General features: G+C 39.2%; 1 protein-coding gene and 1 long non-coding RNA gene across 8 annotated transcripts in view; one reads left to right on the top strand and one right to left on the bottom strand.

Annotated features, from left to right (window-relative positions):
- The window catches only part of LOC123585981, a 267,199-nt gene that overhangs the window by 8,254 nt on the left and 235,725 nt on the right, over positions 1–23,220 (bottom strand). Inside the window, exon 2 of the long non-coding RNA XR_006706514.1 lies at positions 14,589–14,706. This is a non-coding gene — a long non-coding RNA (uncharacterized LOC123585981). The remainder of the gene's footprint in view (positions 1–14,588; positions 14,707–23,220) is intronic.
- The window catches only part of FABP12 (fatty acid binding protein 12), a 58,326-nt gene that overhangs the window by 6,057 nt on the left and 29,049 nt on the right, over positions 1–23,220 (top strand). For 5 of the 7 annotated variants that reach the window (XM_045454759.1, XM_045454754.1, XM_045454758.1 and 2 more), the window contains exon 1: positions 20,700–20,743. The exons of the other annotated variants lie outside the window; for them this stretch is intronic. The gene's annotated coding sequence lies outside the window, so the exon portion shown is untranslated. Of the gene's footprint in view, positions 1–20,699; positions 20,744–23,220 lie in introns of those variants that run through there. 7 annotated transcript variants of the gene reach the window in all.

The raw sequence follows: 23,220 nt of genomic DNA on the forward strand, positions 1-23,220 counted from the left end.
CAGACTCAAACTGAAACCAGGTGTCACTCATCTGCCATTTGCACTTTGGTCTCTAGACATTGTCGGTCAGCCCATCCAGTACCACAGATAGCTCCGCAGCTCATTCTCCCCGGGAGGCTCACACCAAATCATGTCTTCCTGCAGAATGTGTGCTGTTCCACAGCGGTCCTCCACTTTGGTTCTTAGAACCTAACAAGTAGGGCCTCCCAACTCTCCTAGGACCCAGTTTCTACCTAATGTGGCCTGGGATTTGCAAGGTTTAACGCTCATGAGTCCCGTTCTATGTGATCACAGAAATACATATTAAATTGTATGATTCTGTTAAACAAGTTTGAAAGCTCTTCTGGCTACACATTTGAAGCTGTAGTCTTTGCTAAGAGATGGTTTTTTTTTTTTTTTTCTTTTAATATTCTCTGGAGGCATCTGGTTGAAACCCCTAAGCAACTGGAGCGGGTGAAGCACTGCCGTGACAAGGGATTTGCTGCATAATGCTTGGGTCTAAGAAATGTCACATTCCCTTGTTTGTTCAAAATCAAATTAAATCTGGTTGTGAGCTTGATTTCTCCAATCCCAGTCAGGTTTGGAATTCCTTCCCCTTCCTCAGGGTTAAGCAGGAGGATATTTTCACAGTTAAGGACGTTTGGGAATAGGTATTTTTAAAAATTAATTTATTTATGTTGAGAGAAAGAAAGAAAGACAGTGTGCACGCGTGTGGAAGAGGGGCAGAGAGAGTGGGAGAGAAAATCCCCAGCAGGCTCCTCACTGCCCCCGTGGAGCCTGATGCGGGACTCGAACCCACGAACCCGTGAGATCATGACCTGAGGTGAAACGAAAGGCCGGATGCTTAACCGACTGAGCTACTCAGGCGCCCCAGGGAGTAGGTATTTTTGATCACAGTTAATGCTCTCCCCTTCATCCAGATTCTGCAGGTGGGCAGCTCCAACCCCCCCAGGCTGAGTAGTGGCATCGGAGCCATTCTGAGCTGCCTCCTCCCTCATTCCCGGTATCCAACTCAGACTTTATCTGTTCTTGTTGGCTCCCCCATTAGAGTTCAACATTTCTATTCAGCAAGAGACTCTGGGCCTCTACCACTCTTGAAACCAACCCCTTTTCAAATATGTCCCCTCCCATCTATCTTCTCTTGCCCTGGTCCTAGAGGTTTGCTGTAGGGTATCTCCCAGGCCAAGCTGTCAAAAAAAAAAAAAAAAAAGTCCGACTATTTCTCCCTTGTGAACAACAGAAGCCTTCAGGATGAAAGCTTGGATAAAAAGCATAAGGAAGGGAGAAAAAAAAATGCGCTCTGTCCTGAGTCTTACACAACAGGAAAAATAAGAATATAGTATTTCTATAAATTATTCTGCTGTGTATTTTATTAAAGTCCCTTACCTTACTACATATTCTCTTTCAAGCCAAAATCAGAAATATGGACACAAAAGCCCATTGCAAGGAGACAATGGGGCAGGGTGAGCATAGGCAGGACTTGTACGCAGCATGCATCTGGGAGCTGTTGACAAAACCTTGTTTTTCTTGGACAATAGAAACCTCCAAAGGACTAGATTGTGAACAGTATCTGGATTCTCAATGGGGAAGTATGAACTTCTTCATTGGGGCGAGTCAAAACAACCAAAGGAGACTAAATTCTGGTCTTTCTTATCTTTCTTGTGATGTCTATATTTTAGCCAACATTAAATGTCTTCTCATATAGGGCACAACAAAGCAGTTCTGAATAGACCACTGCCTTTGGAATCAAAGAAATAGTTTTATTTAATGGGCTCATTTTGCTGATAATATATTCAGAGCAAAGATTTTAAGTTGTATTTTTAATTAATCTATTTCTTAAAATGTTTATGTATTTTGAGAGAGAGAGAGAGACAGAGCGCAAGCAGGGGAGGGGCAGAGAGAGAGGGAGACAGAGAATCCCAAGCAGGCTCCAGGCTCTGAGCTGTCAGCATAGAGCCTGATGAGGGACTCAAACTAACAAACCGTGAGATCATGACCTGAGCTGAAGTTGGACACTCAACCGACTGAGCCACCCAGGTGCCCATATTTTATTTTTTAAACCTTACTTATTTTGAGAGAGAGGGAGAGGGAGAGAGAGAACACATGCTAGTGGGAGGGTGGGGGGCAGAGAGAGGGGGAGACAGAGAATCCTAAGCAGGCTGTGCACTGTCAGTTCTCAGCCCAATGCGGGGCTCGATCTTGCAAACCGTGAGATAATGATCTGAGCTGGAATCAAGAGTCAGACGCTTAACTGACTGAGCCCCCCAGACCCCAAAGATTGTAAGTTTTTTTTTATTATTATTTTTTAACGTTTTATTTATTTTTGAGAGAGACAGAGACAGAGTGTGAGTGGGGGAGGGGCAGAGAGAGAGGGAGTCACAGAATCGGAAGCAGGTTCCAGGCTCCAGACTCTAAGCTGTCAGCACAGAGCCGGATGCGGGGCTCAAACTCACGAACCATGAGATCATGACCTGAGCCAAAGTCGGTCGCTTAACCGACGGAGCCACCCAGGCACCCCCAAAGATTGTAAATTTTAAAGTCAATTTTCACTATTTTCGCTAATCCTTAGGAATCACTATGAATTAAAAAAAGTAAACTGGAAATTACCTAAAAATACATAATTGTGTTAGTTTTAATTGAAGCATTAATATATTGAACTAATAAAGCAGCACCAAATTAAAAAATTAAAATTTTTCTTTTAAAAATTAAACATACTTGTAATCAGAACCTGAGAATTTGCAAATAGATTAATTCTAAGATTTAGGACCTAACGAGTATAATTTGGGAATTTGGGTCAGTCAAGCTATCCTATGCTTATTCTTTACTTTTTCAGGGTATGGAAAATGTTTTTTATGGCTTTTTTTTATTTTTAAAAATTGAGGTATAATTAACATATAATACTTTGTAAGTTTAAGATGTACAATGTGTTGATTTGATACATTTATATATTGCAGTATGCTTACCACCATAGCATTATCCAACACCTCCGTCACATCACATAATTAGCATTTCTTTTTTGTGGTGAGAAAGTTTAACATCTAGTCTCTTAGCAAATTTGAAGTGTATCGTACAGCATTGCTGGCTATTATCACATGCTGTGTGTTAGATCTTCAGAACTTATTTATCTCCCAACTGTAAGTTTGTACCCTGTGACCAACATCTCCTTAATTCTTCCACCCTCTAGCCTCTGGCAACCACCGTTTTACTCTCTGTTTCTGTAAGTTTGGCTTTTTTAGGCTCCACATATAAGTGATAGCATGTGATATTTGTGTGTCTCAGTCTGACTTATTTCACATAGCAAAATACCCTCAAAGTCCATCCATGTTGTCCCAAATGGCAAGATTTTCTTCTTTCCCCAGACTATACAAGACAACCTCCGAAACAGAGAATTATCCTGTCCACATGTCAATAGCTCCGCTGCTGAGAACCTCTGGTGTTTACCAATACCAGGGGTTGACCCAGACCAGACAAAGTTGTCTCCTTGACTTTAAGACAGCAGTTGCCACAACGGAGCAGTTGTGTGGCTACAGCAAATCCAGCGAGAGTGATGTCAGCACATGCCAGGAGAAGCCCCTCTATGGCCAGAACACTGACTTCAGTGCCATGATTTGAGGACATGGGGAGGGACTGAGGGTAGAGCAATGGAAATGTAAGATGGCCGTAGCCTTTTGAGAACACCTGTGGAGAAGGCAGGTGGTGTTGGGGGGAGAGATTTCCGAATGAAATGATAGTCTGGGGCCTGCACTCTTCTTCTTAAAATAAACTTTTGGGGCGCCTGGGTGGCTCAGTCGGTTGAGCGTCCGACTTCGGCTCAGGTCATGATCTCATAGTCCGTGAATTCAAGCCCCACGTCGGGCTCTGTGCTGACAGCTCAGAACCTGGAGCCTGTTTCAGATTCTGTGTCTCCCTCTCTCTCTGAACCTCCCCTGTTCATGCTCTCTCTCTCTGTCTCAAAAATCAATAAAGGTTAAAAAAATTAAAAAAAAAATTTAGCTTTAGTTTCCCTTTTGTTTTTTATTTCTTCTGTCAGAGAGAGAGAGAGAGAGAGAGAGAGAGAGAGAGAGAGAGAGAACAAGTGGGAGAGAAACACAGAAAGACTGAGAAAGAGAGGATCCCAAGCAGGCTCTGTACTGTCAGCATGCAGCCCGACATGGCGCTCAATCTCAAGAACCATGAGATCATTACCTGATCTGAAATCAAGAGTCAGAGGCTTAACCAACCAACTGAGCCACCCAGGTGCCCCTTTAATACATTTTAAATCAGTATGTTTCTATCTCAGCCTTATCTCAGAAGAGCACTCAACTTCTTTTTGTGAAATAGCTTCTAGGAAACAACTGTTACTCCAGGTTTTTTCAGCATATTAAACAAAAAAATAAAAATAAAATAGGCATTTCTTTAAGAATAGAAGCCCAGCTTCAGATTATTGTTAAAGAACATATATTCAAAGCTTTGACTTCATATTATCAAAGAAATTTCTCAAGAAATTCCACTTCCAAGCATTCATTTGTCACAGTCATCTTGTTTTTATCCTAATTCAAGATAATTCAATCAAAATGTATTTACAACATGGTCATTAATAATACTAAAGTGTTTAAAGATGAGTGGTAACATTCCAGTAAGAATATAATATTTCATCTGAAAAATGCTTAACAGGTGCCAGACAAATGATAATCAAGAATTAATTGCATAAAAAATGACGTTTGCTTTCAAGGAGATTTTTTATTTGATGATTTTCTCAGGGAATATTTGTCAATCTAAATATTTTGTGTCTTGGCTGAGAAAATTAGAAAACAAATTAAAAACATGTTTTTAATTTGAAAAATTTTCTTAGAGATTGTTTCTTTTTCCCCATTTTAGAAATAAGTCTTCAGTTAGGGGCGCCAGAGTGGCTCATTCAGTTCAACATCCAACTCTTGATTTTGGCCCAGGTCGTGATCCCAGGCTCATGGAACTGAGTCCTGTGTTGAGCTCTGTGCTGAGCATGGAGCCTGCTAAATTTCTCTCCCTTTCCCCCTCTGCCACTCCCCCAACTCGTGCACATGCTCTCTATCTAAAAAAAGAGAGAGAAAAAGAAAGGAGTCTTCAGTTACTTAAACTCTAGCATATATATCCACAATATATAGAGAACTCTTTAAACAACAGAAAGAAAGCAATCAACCCAAGCACAGATTAGACCAAAGACATTGCCAAAGAGGATATACATATGGCAAATATGAAAAGATGCTCTAGATCATTAGGCAGTAGGGAAATGCAAATTCAAGTACTAACTACCTATTGGAATGATTAAAATAAAAAATGCTGATAATACTAAGTGCTGACAGGGATGCAGAGCAAGTGAGTCTCTCACATACCGCTTGTGAGAATATAAAAGGGTACAGCCACTCTGAAAAAGCTTGGCAGTTTCTTAAAAATTTAAACACGGAGTTACCATCTGACTATACAGTCACATCCCTGGGTATTTATCCTACAGGAATGAAAATTTATGTTCACAGAAAACCTGTAGATAAATGTTCATAACATCTTTATTTGCAATAGCCTAAAACTGGAAACCACCTAAGTGTACTTCAGTGGGTGGCTAGAGAAGCAAACTGTGGTAATCCATACAATAGAACACTATTTAGCAATAAAAAAGAACAAAGTATTAATAAACAAATAATAACTAGATGAGTCTCAGGCATTGTAATGGGTTAAAAAAGCCAATCTTAGAAAGTTACATTCTCTATGATTCCATTTATATAACATCCTGGAAGTGACAAAGTTATAGTGGTGAAGAAGAAAGCAGTGGTTGCTAAGGATTAGGGCTGGGGGTGGGATGGGAAGGTGAGTATAAACGGGTAGCATGAAGGAGTTTCTTAGTGGTGATGGAACAGTTCTGTATCCTGTTTGTTTTGATGGGTACACTAATCTATACATGTCATAAAATTTCATAGAACAATGCAGCCTAAAAAAGAATGAAATATTGTTAAAATCTGACTAAATCTGTGTTATCAATTGTACCAATATCAGTTTCTTGGCATTTATTTATTTATGTATTTAAATGTTTATTTTTGAGAGAGAGAGAGAAAATGAGAGTGGGGGAGGGGCAGAGAGAGAGGAGGACAGAGGATCCAAAGTGGGCTCTGTGCTGACAGCAGAGAGCCCAATGTGGGGCTCAAACTCATGAACCATGAGATAATGACCCGAGCTGAAGTCAGACTTAACACCCAGGCACCTCAGTTTCTCTGCATTTATGATGTGATGTAAGATGTTATCACTGGGGGGATCTGGATGGAGTGTACATGGGAATTACCTGCATTAGTTTTGAAATTTCTTATAAATCTAAAAGTGTTTTAAAATGAAATGTTGAAAAAAAAAATCCAGGGGTTAATTAAAAATCTGGTTACAAAATGACATTGTCATTTGGCTTCCATACTCTTTCTTTTTTTAAGTTTATTTATTTATTTTGAGAGTGTGTGTGCACATGTGCATGAGTGGGGGAGGGGGAGAGAGAGAGACAGAGAGAGAGAGTCCCAAGCAGGCTCCACACCATCTGTGCAGAGCCCGATTCTCTCACAACCGTTAGATCATGACCTGAGCTGAAACCAAGAATTGGACACTTAACTAACTGAGCCACCCAGGCCCCCTGGGGTCCCACACTCTTCTTCTATATACATTTTTCTGACCTTAGAATTCTTCTCTAGGAAAGAATTAAAGAACTGTCTGGGGTGATTCAAGGCTCCTACAGTAAATATTACCAAGCCGTCTCCAATTGGGGAGTGTTCTGCCGATTCAGTCTAACATGGAGCCTTCCCTAGTGGGAAAGCGAAATATATACACAGCAGAGAAGAAAACCTACACCAGTTACCTTGAAATAGTAAACATAAAATATAAATACGAAAGAAGAACCAAACATCACTATATATATGAAGAAAATCCACAGTTTTAAAGACCAAGAAAAAGAAATGGGAACTAACTGGTAATTTAGAGAACAAAAGAAAATTTAAACTCCATGAACTCTACTTCTTGTCCTTAAAGAGAACTGTGAAGATGTGGTATTCACAAAATAAGAATTGGGCAATCAGAAAACAAAAAAAGAGCTCTTAGAAATAGCTCTATGATTGTTCCCTTCCTCTACATTTTTAGAAGGGCTTGAATTATGGTTACAAAATGTTGTCAAGCAGAGTAAAATGGGGGGAAAAAAGGAGGAAAATCTAGAAAGGAAAATTAAAACAGAAGATCAAGTCAAAACCTCAACAAGTTAAATAGTAAGAATTCCAGAAAGAGAACAATTGAAACAAAATTAAAAGGGTGTGGAGGGGGAGAAAATCAAGGGAAAATAAATAATAAAAGAACTGAGATAGTCTCCCAGAGCTAAAGAAACTTCCTTTAGAAGCAATCCACCAAATGAGGAACAGATTGAATAAAAATGACCTCCATCAAGTTATTACTCCATGAAAATTCAGTATCTTTTTCTTTTTAAAGTTTATTTATTTTGAGAGAGAGAAAGAGAGAGTGCACTTGTGTACACAATCAGGAGAGGGGCAGAGAGAGAGGGAGAGAGAGAATCCCAAGCAGGCTCTGTGCTGTTGGCAAAACGAGCCACCCAGGTGCCTCCAAAATTCAATATCTTAAAGATAAGGCATAAAGTAGAAACTTCGTCTGAGATAAAAAAAATAAAAAATACAGATCACCTGCATAGAAGAAGAAATCAGACCAGTGTATTAGACTTTTCAAAAGTAAAATGTTCATAGAAAAATAATATTAACCTAGAATTCTATACTCTAGTCAATTTAATCAAGTCTAGGAAGAGCATAAAGACCATATTCAATATGGAAGGATTCAGAAACTTCGGTGCCAGGCATCATTTCCAAAAGTTACTTGAGGACATAATCCAGCAAGATAATTCTAGAAAACAAGAAAAAGAAATTGGATAAAAAGAATTGGAAACTAGCCTAGTGGTTAGTGAGGCAAAGAAAAGAAATCTTTGCATGATAATTGGATAGCAAGCCAGAAAGTCAATTAAGTAGACTCTAGGAAGACTGTCTTAAGAATAAAGAAATAAAGGGGCGCCTGGGTGGCGCAGTCGGTTAAGCATCCGACTTCAGCCAGGTCACGATCTCGCGGTCCGTGAGTTCGAGCCCCGCGTCAGGCTCTGGGCTGATGGCTCAGAGCCTGGAGCCTGTTTCCGATTCTGTGTCTCCCTCTCTCTCTGCCCCTCCCCGTTCATGCTCTGTCTCTCTCTGTCCCAAAAATAAATAAACGTTGAAGAATAAAGAAATAAAGAATAAAGAAATCGTTTCTAAGAATTAGATAATGTGACTATACATTGTGAGATGGTAGTAACAACATGGTGAAGAAAAACACAAAAAAAAACTGTGTAGAAAAATATGTGTGATTATGAAGCAAAATAAAATATGTCAAGATTTTGACAAATTGAGGAAATATAAGAAATAGCATAATAATAGGAAGTTGAGAAAGGAGAGAGGCAGTACAACCGTTAGAGAATCTTATATTGGAAAACTGAAAGTAATAATTTAAGTCAGATATTTAAAGTTAGAAAGACAAATACGAAAGAATTAAAATCAGAGATAGTTAAAAAGCTTACTTTGGGTATGGGGGAGAAAAATATTTATTTATTTATTTGCTGAGGAAAGATTTATTTTGTTTTTAAATTTTTATCTAAATTCCAGTTAGGTAACACACAGTGTAATATTAGTTTCATGTGTACAATATAGTCATTCAACATTTCCATACAACACATGGTGCTCATCACAAGTATATTCCTTAATCCCCATCAACTATTTCATCCATCTGCCCACTATCCCCCTGCCCCCACCACCACTTCCCCTCTGGTAAGCATCAGTTTGTTCTCTATAGACTCCGAAAAACAGTTTACTTTAAAAAGTAGGATTGAAAAGATGTTTGTATGGAAACTATTGCTATTGTTCACTATGAGGCCCTTAGTATAGCTTTTCCACACATACATGTACATATTACTTTGTTGTAAAAAATTAGCAAAGGAAAAAGGAAACACTCCAGTGTTCATGGTATTTTTAAAACAGCTATATTGAAGTATCACTGACAATCAAAAACAGTGTAAATATTTAAAGTATACAATTTGAAGAGTTGACATATACACCTTCATGCAACCATCACTACAATCAAGATAATGAACATATCAATCATCTCCAAAAGTTTCCTCCTGCCCCTTTGCTATCTCTCCCTTCTCCTTCCATCCCTACCAACTATGTCCAGGCAGCTACTGATCTACTTTCTGTCATGAAACATTAGTTTTCATTTCGTAGAATGTTATATAAATGGAATCATGTGGTATATATACTTTCTTTGTCTGGCTTATTTTGTAAGGTTAATGACATTGTGCTTCATCTATGTTATAGTGTATACTAATATTATAATTCTTTTTTATTGCTGAGTAGTAGTCCATTGTATGGATAGATGGCCATTCAGATTGTTTGCAGTTTTTGACACTTAAGATTACTAGATATTAATGTACAAGTTTTTATATGGACATGCACTTTCAGTTTTCTTAGAAATACTTAGGAATGGAATGGCTAGATTCCATAGTAAGTGTATTTTGGGGGGAGGGTGCATGTTTTTTGCTTTTCAAAGAAATTTCCCAAGTGTTTCCCAAAGTGGCTGCACCACTTTATGTCCCCACCAGCATGCTTAAGAGGTTCAATCACTTTATTCTATATTTTGCCTATACTCTGAATGGTTGGTTGTTTTAATTTTAGCCATTCTAAAATTAATTACTACATTCTATGTAGTGGTATCTCACTTTGGTCATAACTTGTATTGACCTGTTGGCTGAACAGCTTTTTATGTGCTTATTCATGCTTCTTGGTGAAATGTCCATATTTTTGGCCTATTTTATAATTGGCTTGCTTATTTTCTTATTCTGGATATGTAATTTGTTTTACTCTATGTTCTTTTTTATTGGTATTTGCCTCCTTTATTCCCCTCCTGCACATTCCGGTATAGATATGGACATTAGGGTATTATTTAAAAATACAGTTAAATTGAACCCATTTTGGGTTGACCAATTTGAACACCTAATTCCTAGCCACTCAAGCAGATACCTACCTACAGGGGGGAAGCATTCATTTAGAAAACAGAATGTGGCCCTCTTGGTTTAGGGTAGACTGTCTTATACCCAGGACTCATCAGGTCTCTCAATGAAGAAATCCACAGGAGTGTTGAAAAGTCTTCTCTAGCAGATCTGGGGTTTGATTGGGGCCAGATAACAAAGTCTGTGGTTGTCTGTCCTGGAGAGATGCTGGAAGGGCAGGGTGAGGTCTGAACTTGCATTCAGGCTGATCAGGAGACAGTAATTGCAATGGCCCCAGAGGCCTGACATGGCAGGAATTTCATGTTCTTGATTCTCTCTCTGCTCGCTAATATCAGACAGCTCTCAGTTGAATCAGCTCTTTTTGGGCTACGTGCAGATTTGTGGTTCAAGGCATAGTTGGGCAGTTTGTCTATAATTCCTCATCAAACATTCCCTGCTCCTTTTCCTGTTTGTCTGATATGGGAACTTTGGAATATTTCTTACTTCTCAGAAGTAAGCACCTAGAGTAGATGATTCTAAGATGTAATTAGGGTCACCTAATGTTTTACAAATACCATCTTAGACATATTCAAGTGTAAAACATGGTACAATTTTAATTATTAGCCCCCAAATTCAGCACATCTGAGACTAAGGGCTTCCCAAGGACATTTCAGAGCCCTCTTCCAGACACCTGAGCTAACCAGACCAGACCTCAACCTAAAATCCTTTGCCTCCCACATCCCTCCCAACCTGTTCTCAACCAAACATGGCCCTGTTAAAAAACCTTATGTTCTGAGTCAAGAGACAGCACGTATACAGGGAAGTTAGTTTCAGCATTGAAAAGACAACGTTAGAGTCACATGGAATTTTTTACAAAACAATAATAGAAATGTTTTGGATGTGTACTGTGACAAGTTCAATAACTGTTGGAGAACAACAGGAAATAAACTTTCAAACTGGTATTATCCTGTGAAATCTGCAATAAATGGTTTATGAAAACTAACCATGTTGCCTTGGGTTTGTTAGTTGTTTCACTGATTTCAAAGCCGTGACTTTAAATGACCCCAGCATTTCACTGATGAAATCTAAAAGGGCTAGAGCATAGAAAACACTTAAGATCATTTGAAAAAGAAGGTTTGTGTTCACGTGTGATCTCTACCAGTTACTATCTATGTGGCTTAGTCTCTCTGAAATTTAGTTTTTTCATCTATAAAAAGGGAATAATCCTTCCTCAGGTAAGATAGGAAATTTTAAAGACTTTGTACCAGTAAAGAAAATTCTGGTTATCACCCAGATAGACATTTTCTGTGACTAGCAAAGGGCTGTTTTTTTTTTTTTTTTTATTGTTGTCTGTTTGTTGTTTTAATTAAGAGTTAAAGGAACATATTTCATTCTAAAAACTCCTTGGGATAAATTGGACTTTGAGTGAGCTGCGATAGCTTGCAACTCCTTACTCGGTCTTGAAGTTAGCACTTCCCTGTGTTTAATCTCTTTACTCTGATGGAAGAACAGATTAAAGGAGGCAGAGGTCCAGCTTTTGCTCTCTTTTAGTGCTAGGTCTGCACCAAGGAGGAAATGAAGACAGAATTGCTGAGTCACCTGTTCCCTTCAGAACACTGTAGAATCAAACTATTTCTTATTCTAAGTGTCTGCTCTTGCAGCCCCAGGGTTTAATGCTGTGCATCTCCATTTGGCCTCATCATAGTTTACTCTGGTTATGCTCAAGAACCACATAATAAGCCACAAATGGCCAAAACCCACTTGATAGCTATCTTGGTTTCTACCCAAACCTGCCTTTTTTTGTTAAGTCAGCATTTTAAACACCACGGCGTTTTAGAATGATAGCTACAATACTAGCAAAGGAACAAAATTAGTTTGTGCAGTTTCATTTCTTTCTTTCTTTCTTTCTTTCTTTCTTTCTTTCTTTCTTTCTTTCTTTCTTCCTTTCTTCTTTCTTTCTTTCTTTCTTTCTTTCTTTCTTTCTTTCTTCTTTCTTTCTTTCTTCTTTCCTTTCTTCTTTCTTTCTTTCTTTCTTTCTTTCTTTCTTTCTTTCTGCCAGCGGGTATGTGCTAGCACATTGATCCAACTTTTGTTATCTAAACTTGAGCCAGAATATCGCGTAGAATATTTTCCCATTTATGAAGTACGTTCATACACACTATTATCATTGGATTCTTTCAGGAAGAGTGGGAGATGATTGCTCTATTTCAGAAATTTGGAAATTTCTAAATTATGACTCCCCTAAGATTTTACCTCCACTAAAGTAGAGTGGGCTAGAAAGAAAAAATTCTGCTGATTTTCCAACAAACTTCATTGCTTCCAGGGGCTGGGGAAGGATAATGAAAGGTCCTCAGAAAAGGCACATGATCCACTCATGGATGGGAAGACTTGTACTTGGAAAGGTGCAGGACCCCCCATGCCCCTTGGCTCTTCCAGGTCACAGAGACATCCTGAAGACACTGCAGCTGAGTGTCACTTCATCAAGGAGAATTACCATTGCTTCCCCCACTTACTGCTGAGGAGCAGCACAACATAAGAGTCAGAGCATGGGCTTTGATGTCACAGCATCTTTGTCCTAGTTCTACCACCTGTGGCCTGTGTGCTCTGGGGGAAGTCACCTAATCCTTCAAAGTGTGTGTTTCTGTAAAATGCCAAGGAGAATAAATGAGATAATGATCTTCATAAAAGCTGGCACTGGGTCTGTGGCAGAGTTCTTAAGGAACACAGAAGATGGGATGGAAGAAATCTGCAACATCCTGCATTACAGCTGATGGTCTGGCTTTGCAAAGTTGGATCTGTCTGGCCAAAGACAATCCACAGATGTGTTTTGTTTGGCCCACCTAGTACCTAAGATGTCAAACACCTTTTTTAAGGCAAAGAAAATAAGGCCAGGAATGCCTTGACCATAATCAAAAGGTGATGTGTATTTGATTTTTTTCTTTCAACGTAGTTAGTTGGTGCTTTGTTCCAGCATCTTCTGCTAAGTTTAGAGGTATGGCAGACATCTCCTAATCCTGTTACCTTAGCACAAGTAAAGTATGAGGGAGATAGAGAGTAAGAGTGACTGCCTGCTAGAGGGGAAGACAGTGGGGCTTTTATGCCAAATTAGTTATTTCTTCATTTCTTTCAGTTGGCATTCTTTATTTCATTTTATTGGAAGACCATTACTGCAGCTCTATATAAACATGGCTGAGAGTGAGAAAAGACTTTGTTGTGCGAATATATTTCATGATTTTGTTTTTCAGAATGAATTAAAAAAACAAAGGATGGTGGCTTGGCTGGGGATGAGAATGGAAGGAGAGAAAGAACAAATATATAAACAGCATATCATTTTTATATGTAATGATAGCTGAACCTTGCATTCCTACAAAGAATCGTTTGCACCATTCAGGAGTCCTTTCCATTCGTGAATTGTGGTTCAATAGCTCAGAAATTAAATTGCTTCCTCTTGGACCAGACTATAGAGGTTGATCGCCTCATGCTGCAGACAAGTTACAACCTTTCAGAGTTTCTCTCCCCAGTGTAGGTGGCAGTGGTATTGCAATGCTCACCCAGGCTTCTCTTGAATTCCCAGGAACAGAGCATCAGATGCTGAACTTTCAATACAGTCTATACTACCATGCAAGACATTTCTTTCTGGGGGTTGACAATCCCCCCACCCTACCTTTTTTTTTTTAAATAATTGCAGAAAACAAGGTACATGGCAAAGAAAGATGGTACCTGGCAAGGTAGATGTGGAAAGAGCTCCTTTTCACCACATTACTATTGACTCCATTTGAACCAGACCTCTTATCATCTTGCTGAGAAAAAAGAAGCGGGTCCTAGACCCATGAATGAAGAGAAGACAAGGTCTACTCTTTGCTGATCCCAATTGGGATCAGTAGGCCAGCAAGAGCACTTCCCAGGATACCACTCTATAAGGGGCATAAAACATCACTGGGACTGTTACAGGATGGAGAAAATCTCATACTAGAATTCCTTTCAGAGAGAAGATTGTTAAGTGTTGTGAGAAATACTTTGAGAAGCTGCTTGGAATGGGGGGTGGGTTGAGGTAAGATTCCAAAGGGAAATGCCCAAGGAACAAAACATGGTTGTTATACTGCCTTCTTAAAAAAAATTTTTTTTTTTAATGTTCATTTATTTTTGAGAGAGAAAGAGACAGTGAGAGAGAGAGAGAGAGCAAGCAGGGGAGGGGCAGAGAGAGAGGGAGACAGAATCTGAATCAGGTTCCAGGCTCAAAGCTGTGAGCACAGAGACCAACACGGGACTCAAACTCACAAACTGTGAGATTATGACCTGAGCTGCAGTCAGATGCTTAACCGACTGAGCCACCCAGGAGCCCCTGCTAAGCTGCCTTCTAAGAGGAAAGGTTCTGCTGAAGCCAAGAGTGTGTTTTGCAGAGTGGAGCGTGTGAGTTTGGAACCAGTGCAGAATTGTGAGGACATTACAGAGACTCCCTGTGCCACCAGGGGTCCTCCTGCTCTGTCCTTTCCCTTGGAAGGACTCACCCAGCCTCTAGCCCCTTCTATGCCCAAAGTACCTTGGCCATGTGACCCCCTGGGGGCAGATGAGTCTTGGTTGGCCAAAGCAGCCTTCATCTGGAGCAGGTCTTGGCATTCGGCAGCCTGGAAGGGAATACAGGCAGGCAGGTCCTGGATCTGTGTTGTAGAAAAAAGGAAAGGAAGAGGGTTTAGGGGAATGTGGACTGGGTTTGTCCAACTTCCTCTGTTACCCTTCTTAGAGTTGCAAAGAGCTCGATTCAAGCTACTGAAGGATGAATTGCCAGAATTCCTACTCTAATCACTATGCCCTCTTAGACCCTCTTAGGTCTCCACAGGAGAGATCGCCCTCTGACACATAGCTCATCCATTCACTGTGTATGAGAAGAGCTCAGAAGGCTGTGTCCTTATATGCCTTTGTGGCCATTTCTTCTCTTCCTCCCATCTGGGAAAGAATTCTAGAATTCTCCCTCCTTTCAGAGCATAGGGTAGAGTAGCAAGGGGCATGTCATAGGTACTGGTTCTCTATTTGCCAATAGTGCTTTCATGCAATCCTCAGGTCCACTTGGCCTAGAGGGAAACTTGGGCAATCGTGTTGTGCTGTGTGCCCATGGCTTCTTACCTACCTGGCTTCTTGGACTTCCCTCACTGAGTGCCCCGTGCTTCCTGCCCATGGAGAGTCTAAGCCACGAGTACCAGGGTATCACTTTCAGGTCTCAGGCCTGAGTACAGAGAACAATACGTATTTATCTGATTAGGCCTGTATGAGATTTTAAAACCAAATTTAAATGATTATAGAATAAGCCCTTCTTTCTTATAACCAATGTCTTATTTTTATCCTTTGGCTAATTAAAAGACTTGGTGTGGAAAACAGAAGAAAAATATAATCTTTTTTTTTTTTAATTGACATGTGTAACCCAGATGTCAGCTCAGACCTACTTGTAGTTTGAGAAAACACTTAAAGATTTTAATTGATTTCAGACTGAACTAAAATAATTGCCACTTACATAGCTTTCTTTCTGACAGCTAATCCAATTTTACAATAATGTGGTATAGTGGTCAGATTAGCTTCCATTTGGAGACATGATTAATTCAGGGCATCACATTATATGAAACTCTGAAGATTTGAGGTACATACAGAAGAGAATGATAAGAATGATTTGAGGGATAGGAAACCATATTATATAAAGAAGGTTCAGGAATTAGTTACCTTCTTCTGGGAAAAAGTAACACATTCTTAAAAGGGAATTGTTAGCTATCTTAAAATATTTGGAAGACAACTGGGTTTATTTTATCCATATCAGGAAAGCATGATTATATCTAATAAATAGGGAGTTACAGACAAATGAGTTTGACTCAATGTAAGGAAGACAGTTTCAGCAATTGGTATCCCCCAGAAATGCAGTGTCAAAGAAAGAAGCGAGTTACCCTACCCTAAAATCATTCAATCAAATATTTTTTGTGACTAAGTTCTAGGCACCATTTTAACACTGAGATGTAGTCATGAATAAACTCCAGAAAGGGCCTGTTAGCCATGTGTCTGGTATGCGATAGATCTTCTTAACTGAAGAGAAAAGCTGAACTATGATATTTCTATGGGATTTCTTCCTACTTTAAAATTTGATGCTCTCATTCATTTGAAGAAAACAATAACAAGTCTATTTATCACTTAGCATTAAAATTAGTCCTTTCCAGACAATGATTATTGCCTATTATTTTCTAATGAATTGGCTTATTGTATAAAAATAGGCATTCAGTTAGATCTGGATTGTGGCTTTAGCAAACCCAGGAGGAAGGCAGCAATGGTAATGAGTGTTCTATCATGGTAGCTCAACAGTCTTCTCTTCCCACTGTTCCAGTCAATCAAGAAGTTTTTAATCTAACCGTTCTTTTCAAACACATTAACTTTCACCCTAAACCTCATACTTTGGTATGTTTAATAAAATGTGCCTTCCATATCTTCGTTCAAATCCCTGGTAGAATTGTCAGAGAGAAAAGGAGTAGAGTATTTCTGTCAGCTTTCCATTACCTGCTAATCAATGTTTCTGTGCAACTGGGAATCCAACTTGCTAACTGTAGTATTACATATGCAATTTAAAAAAATCTTATTAACACAGATACTGTGAAAGATTTTGAGAAATGACTTATAAATACCAATGCACTGTGTTGTAGGACGTTTCATTCTGCTCATTACAAAAGTACGATTTGTTACCAAAATGCTTTAATCTTTTGGAAGTCACCATTTCATTTCCTGCATGCTCACAAGTTATTTAAGAATTTACTATAGCAATTTTCCACAATTCAAATGTACTTTTTTTTTTTTTTTTTTTTTTTTTTTAATTAGAACATCTAGAGTCTTTGGTCACCCATGCATGCTAGCTCTCTCCTCCAGGGTCTCTAGGTGTGAAATTATTTTCCCAAATGCTTTTTTTCCTGAATATTTTTTATTTTGTTCATGTCCTTTTATTAAAAGTTTCTATCAAGAATATTTGAAAGTTTATTCCAAACTGAATTTAACAGAATAGCTGTATTTTAACTATGGTATAAGATGTTGCTTGAATTAAATGGATACTAGGAAATAAAGAGAACTGTTATAGAAATAAAAAGTAAAATTGTGATAACTCTCCTAAGCATATTAAAGACCTTACAAAACCATTAATAGATGGAGAACTACCCAATGCTACTGCCTTCTTTCATTATTCCCATAGAAGTTTTACCAGTTACTGAATAAATTTTCACTTTAAAACCAGGTTTCCACTTCCAAATATTATATTGTTAATTAAAAAAAGAGACAAGAAAAAAATGGGGACCATTTATCTGGTATTAGCAGTTTAGATTTTAAAAACTTCCAAAAATTACTAAAATTTGTTTTTCTAAATTCTAGGAGTATCGTCTAACTTTTATGTTTATTGTCTCTTTATCCCCACGCATTAGAACATCAGCTTTCTGAGGGATGGCACACACTTTGTCTTGTCCTGTGCACCCAGGCTCTAGAACAATAACTGAGAGAGAATAGCGGACGATATCTGATACAGAATAGGAGACGATAAATACATTTTGACTAACTGATTCATGGTTATATTCTCTGGTTATTTAAAAAATCAAGACCATGTGGTTGTTGTTTCCCATGGAACATATGGCTCCTTCTTTAGCCTACAATTTTCTCTTCCTGGTCAGAATTAAGCCTCAAGTACCAGTTTTTCTTGTTACTTTTTAAATATTTTTAGAGAAGAGTATTTATCCAGGCAATTCATAGAAAGAAAACATGAAAGTGTTTGCCCTGACCTCATGCCACCTCAAACTCTGTAGGAGAAACAGGCTGTGGGACAGGACCACTATACGTGAGATTTTGTCTCAGACTGGTTCTTCCCCTCAGCCCTGGGGACTTGGTGAGGCTCAGTGCCCGCAGGTGGCAAATCAGGAGGGAGGCAAGGCAAGTTGACTAGTTTGTCAGCCCTTGAACAAGTAAAAAGTGCCCCCTGAGAAAAAATGATTTTCCAGCCTATTATTGAGAGAGGAGTATAAGGTTGGATTTCAACAGATCAGAAGGGGAAGAGGATGGGGTTTTGGGATCAGACAGGCCTGAGTTCAAATCTTCCCTCTACCATTTATGGACTGTGTACCCCAAATCTCTGATTCTTGGTTTCTCTTCTTTACGTTTTTCATGAGGACCAAATAAGACTGTGTATGCAAGGCACCCAGTACAGCAGTTGGCACACAAAAGCTTTCAAAATGAATTCCATTGTTGTAACAACCAGTCAGAGAATATAGTCAGTGCTGTCTAGCTAACCCAACATTCCCTGCTCATTATCTTTACTGTCCTCAAGAAGCTTAGAGGATGCATTTGGGATATATCAGTGAACAAGGCAAAAAAGAAAATCACTGTCTTCTAGGGAAGCTAAATGAAGCATCGATCCCCAGAATTCTTAAATTTTTCACAAATCACAGTTTTTTGTTTTTTAGCCTCACTATGGTCTCCTTAGTTCCAAGCATTATCTCCTTTAAATGCCTTCAACAAGCCTTCTAAACTGGTCTCCTTTCATCCTGCCTCCAGCTCCACCCCACGGTAGAGGCCAGAGTGAATTCGTTAAAATCCTAATCTGACCAAATGATTGCTCAATTTAAATCCCTTCAACAGCTTCCAAGTGCCCCGGGGTTACCATCTAATCTCCTTCAAACCCCACCTTCTCCCTCGACCCCTTCTTCTTGCCTGGTCTGCGAGAGCTGCACTACCTGTTCCTTCATTCTGAACTTCTTCCAGCTCTGCTCAGGGGCCTTGCTCTCTTCCTCACTCCAGAGCACTTGTGCTTGTCATTCTCTGTGCCTGGAGTCCGCCTCCTTGCTTTCTTTTATTCTTGCTCTTCTGGATGTTCATCCTTCAGGTACGGCTTAAATGTCGTTTTCTCAGGGGAGCCTTTTCTGAATAATCCCATGGATTGGTTAAGTGCCTCTGTGTTGAGCTTCCCTAGCACTTCAGACCTCTCCTCGCGTTTACCTCAGATTACTGCTAACGTCTGTTTGTTTGTCTGTGTCTCATAGTGCCTTATAAGAGCTGTATCACAGGACTTTTGATCGCCTTGTTCTCTATTGTATTCTAGGATCTAGCACCTGAGGGGTCCAGAGTAGACACTCACATACTGATGTTACATGAATCAATGAATAAAAACATAAATAAGTGAATGAAATGGATTTTTGGAGGGCCAGCAACCCAGATGGAATAGGGAAGGTAGAAAACTTCATGGACATAGACAGAAATGATTTGGTGAGCTGGGAAATGCTTTTTCGCCCTCTCTTATCCAAAACATGTAGAATGATCATAGGGAGATAAAAAAGAATAATTTAGTTGCATAACGCATTTTCCATTTCTATTTTGTATCATTCATAAAATTTAAATGATAGATTGATTTCATCTGCTTTGTGGAAGAGGCGAGATATTCCCTTGACTTTGAACATACCTCCCAGAAATACCTAACTTCTGATTCCTAAATATTGGGTATCTCCAAAAGAATACTGGTTAGAGAACATGCTGCCTATTAGGGACTAAATTCTGGTCCCTCCACCCCAACATTTATACGCTGAAATCCATGCCTCCGGTAAACCTCAGAATGGGACTCCATTTAGAGATACGGCCTTCAAAGAGGTGATTATAGTTAAATGAAGTCATATGGATGGGCCCTGATTGAACATACTGATGTCCTTATAAGAGGAAGCATCGCCAAAGATACTTACACACAGAGAGGTCACATGAAGACACAGTGGAAAGACTACAGTCGGCAAGCCTGCCAACATCTTTATCTTGGACTTCCAGCTTCCAGAACTGTGACAAACTAAATTTATGTTGTTTAAGCCACTCATTCTGATATTTTGTTAGGGAAGCCCTAGCAGATGAATACTGTACCGGCTTAATGTATAGGTTTTAGGGAAAATCTGCTCCATAAATTGGAATTCTCCACATTGACTATGGGTAGGGCATCAAACCATTCTTGTTATGAGATAATCTGGCCTGACAAAAATATTTGCAGTGTTAGTTCTAAGAAGGTGTAGAAAAACTCACTCTGAGATGGATGAAATACACCAAGGGTGTGCTTATCCTTCTGCAGAGACAACTGCCAGAATTGGTTATTCTGTTCCTGTTATAACAACAGCCCAAAGATCCCAGCATCTACAAAACTTCCCAGGGATTTTAAAAATCCTTCAGGCTTAAAACCTCAGAATAATTTTGACTCATTTTTTTTTTTGCCACCTACATGTAGTCAATGACCAATTATTGTTGATTCTTATTCCAAACTACCTCTTTCATACATCCCATTGTTTTTCTTTGCACAGTCATCAGGAAAACCCAAACTCTCTTGACCTTACAGGTAAGTCATTGCCAAACCATCCTATCTGATCTTTTTCTTTAATCTTCCCCTCCCACTCTGCACCTGCCAACAAGTTGATATTCATAAAATGCCATCTTATGCCTGCTGAAGAACTTCAGGGTCCTCATTGTTAGAAATTAAAGTATAAATGCTTATACCTGGAATTAAAAGAGCTCCCCAGTCTGGTACCATTGGACTAATGCATTTTTTTCCCAGGATTTTTTTTTAATGTTTATTTATTTTTTTGACACAGACAGAGCAAGAGTGGAAGAAGGAGAGAGAGAGAGGGAGACACAGAATCCACAGAATCAGAAGCAGGCTCCAGACTATGAGCTGTAAGCATAGAGCCCAGCTTGGGGCTTGAACTCATGAACCATGAGATCATGGCCTGAACCAAAGTTGGACACTCAACCGAGCCACTGAGGTGCCTCATCTTTCCCAGGTTTCTATAACATCACACCTACACTTCAGCTGGCCAGTTGTTTCACTGTTTCTTAAAACTGATGCTTATTTCCAATTTCATGCCATTATTCCATGCTCTTACCTCTTTATGTAATATTTTCCACACTCCCTGCCTCCTCTCCTCTCTACCAGACAAAACCCTGTTTACCAGTGAAGGCCTATCTGATCTGCATCTTCAGGAAGCTTTCCTGATCATATTGCATTCCTGTCTCTCTCAGATCAATTCCCATGGATTATAGAATTTGAACTGCTCATTTGAGTTCTTTGCACATTTTGTTTTATTTAATTTTAAGTCTTTATTTCAACTTTTGTTGACATAGAGTGTAATATTAGTTTTAAGTGAACAATACAGTATTTCAATACTTCCATACAACACCCGGGGCTCATTACAAGGGCACTCCTTAATCCCCATCACCTACTTAACTCATCACCCCCTCACCATCTCTCCTCTGGTAATTTCTTGGTATTTTAGCCCAAAATTTATAATCATCATAGTTGCAAATTTTTATTTTGCTTTGAGTGTCTGAGCAAAATAAACTTCAATATACATCCCCAATAGACTTTCTATCACAAGGCCTAGTCTTTAGATAATTTTCAGACCCAAACACAGTATTTCACAGTGTACCCCAAATGTTCTCTGCCTCAAGACCCTTCCTACTTTCCTAAAACAAGTTTTTAGTCTCTGAACAGTTTTAAGCAACCGTGACCACTAACATTTGATTGACATAGAAGGCTTCTTGAATTCTGGGAATGCTGGAACTCTCTTCTATGAGTCAAATACTTGGAGAGTGCAAAACTTTGAGAATACAGGCAAGACCATTTCAGACATCAGAAAATGTAGGCTATTTTTATAATAACAGTCATTTGCAGACAGAGATCATAGTTGCCCGGTGGTTCTTAATCATAGATTCACGATAAAATCAATTGGAGAGCTTTGTAAAACCCAGTTATATTGGACCAATATGAATCTCTGGGGGATGGTACTCAGGCAGCAGTATTTGAGGTGCCTAGATGATTCCAATGAGAACCATTGCTGTAGTCCATAAGATAAACATGTGGAATGGATAGACAGCGACAACTTGGATTCTGCACCCAGAAGGGAGATATTTAATGTTATCATAGCTGAGAACATCTTGGTTGTCTCTATTTTTGCTTAATGGGGGATCCACTATCAACTCAGGCACTATTTACCTACTCAAGGGGAAGATTTCCATCCTCACAATCAGGTAATAGAGTTGTGTGGCCACAAAAATTAAAAAAGCACCTGTTTGGGGGTATTTAATACAGCATTTTAGAGAAAGAAATCATTCCCAACACTGACTGAGACTAAGTGAAGACTATTCTTGAGCAACTGCATGAATAGAACTTGATGGTTTTCCATAAATAAGAATAGAGCCTTCTCTCATTCTCTAGCTAAGTGAGGTCCCCTGCCATTTCTCTCTTTCTTCTTTCTTTCTTTCTTTCCTTCTTTCTTTCTTTCTTTCTTTCTTAAGTGTTTATTTATTTATTTTGAGAGAGAGAGAGGAGAGAATGAGTAGGGGAGGGCAGAGAGAGAGAGAGAGAGAATCCCAAGCAGGCTCTGTCTGCACTGTCAGCACAGAGTCCGATGCAGAGCCTGATCTCATGAACCACAAGATCATGACCTGAGCTGAAATTAAGAGTTGGATGCTCAACCCGACTGAGCCACCCAGGTGCCCCTCCCCTGTCATTTCTATGTGCCTTTCATTCATTGCACTTATTGTTAGAGTTTGCATTCATCTGTATGACTTTTTTTTTTTATTCTGCCTTACTCCCTACTATATTGTAAGCTCTAAGGTGGCAAAGACAGTTTTCACTCACCATATCCTTGCCCAACTTTGTCCATAGCATAGATCCAAACATACTTGTTAAATGAGAGAGAGGAGAAGGTGGGAGTGAGGAAGGAGGAAACCTTTAAACTCTTTCCCATTGCATGTCTCCTGGAAAAGAATTTTATGTCTATTGGAATCTCCACTCATGAAAATTCTGCTCCCTGAAATTTCTAGAAATTGAGCATGCACAAGGGAAACCCCCAACCCATTTGCAAGCCAATGCAATCCCATCAGATGTTTGGGTCAGTATCCTTTGGAACATTTCTCCTTATTTTTTGCCTTTCAAGATATAGTTTTATAAGCTACCAAAGATTATAATAAGATTATATCTTTTGTCTTGTTGAACACTATATTTGAAATACCTATCACTGTGTGGAGCTTAGGGTAAGTACTCAATACATATTTATTTAATAAATGTTGAATAGAATGAAAGAATATATGAAAGAGTGTGGTGGCCTCTCAGTACAGATGTAGTAAAACTGGAGATGGACCAATTTTAG

Source organism: Leopardus geoffroyi, chromosome C3 (assembly GCF_018350155.1).
Source record: "Leopardus geoffroyi isolate Oge1 chromosome C3, O.geoffroyi_Oge1_pat1.0, whole genome shotgun sequence".
In the NCBI taxonomy this organism is placed as follows: Eukaryota; Metazoa; Chordata; class Mammalia; order Carnivora; family Felidae; genus Leopardus; species Leopardus geoffroyi.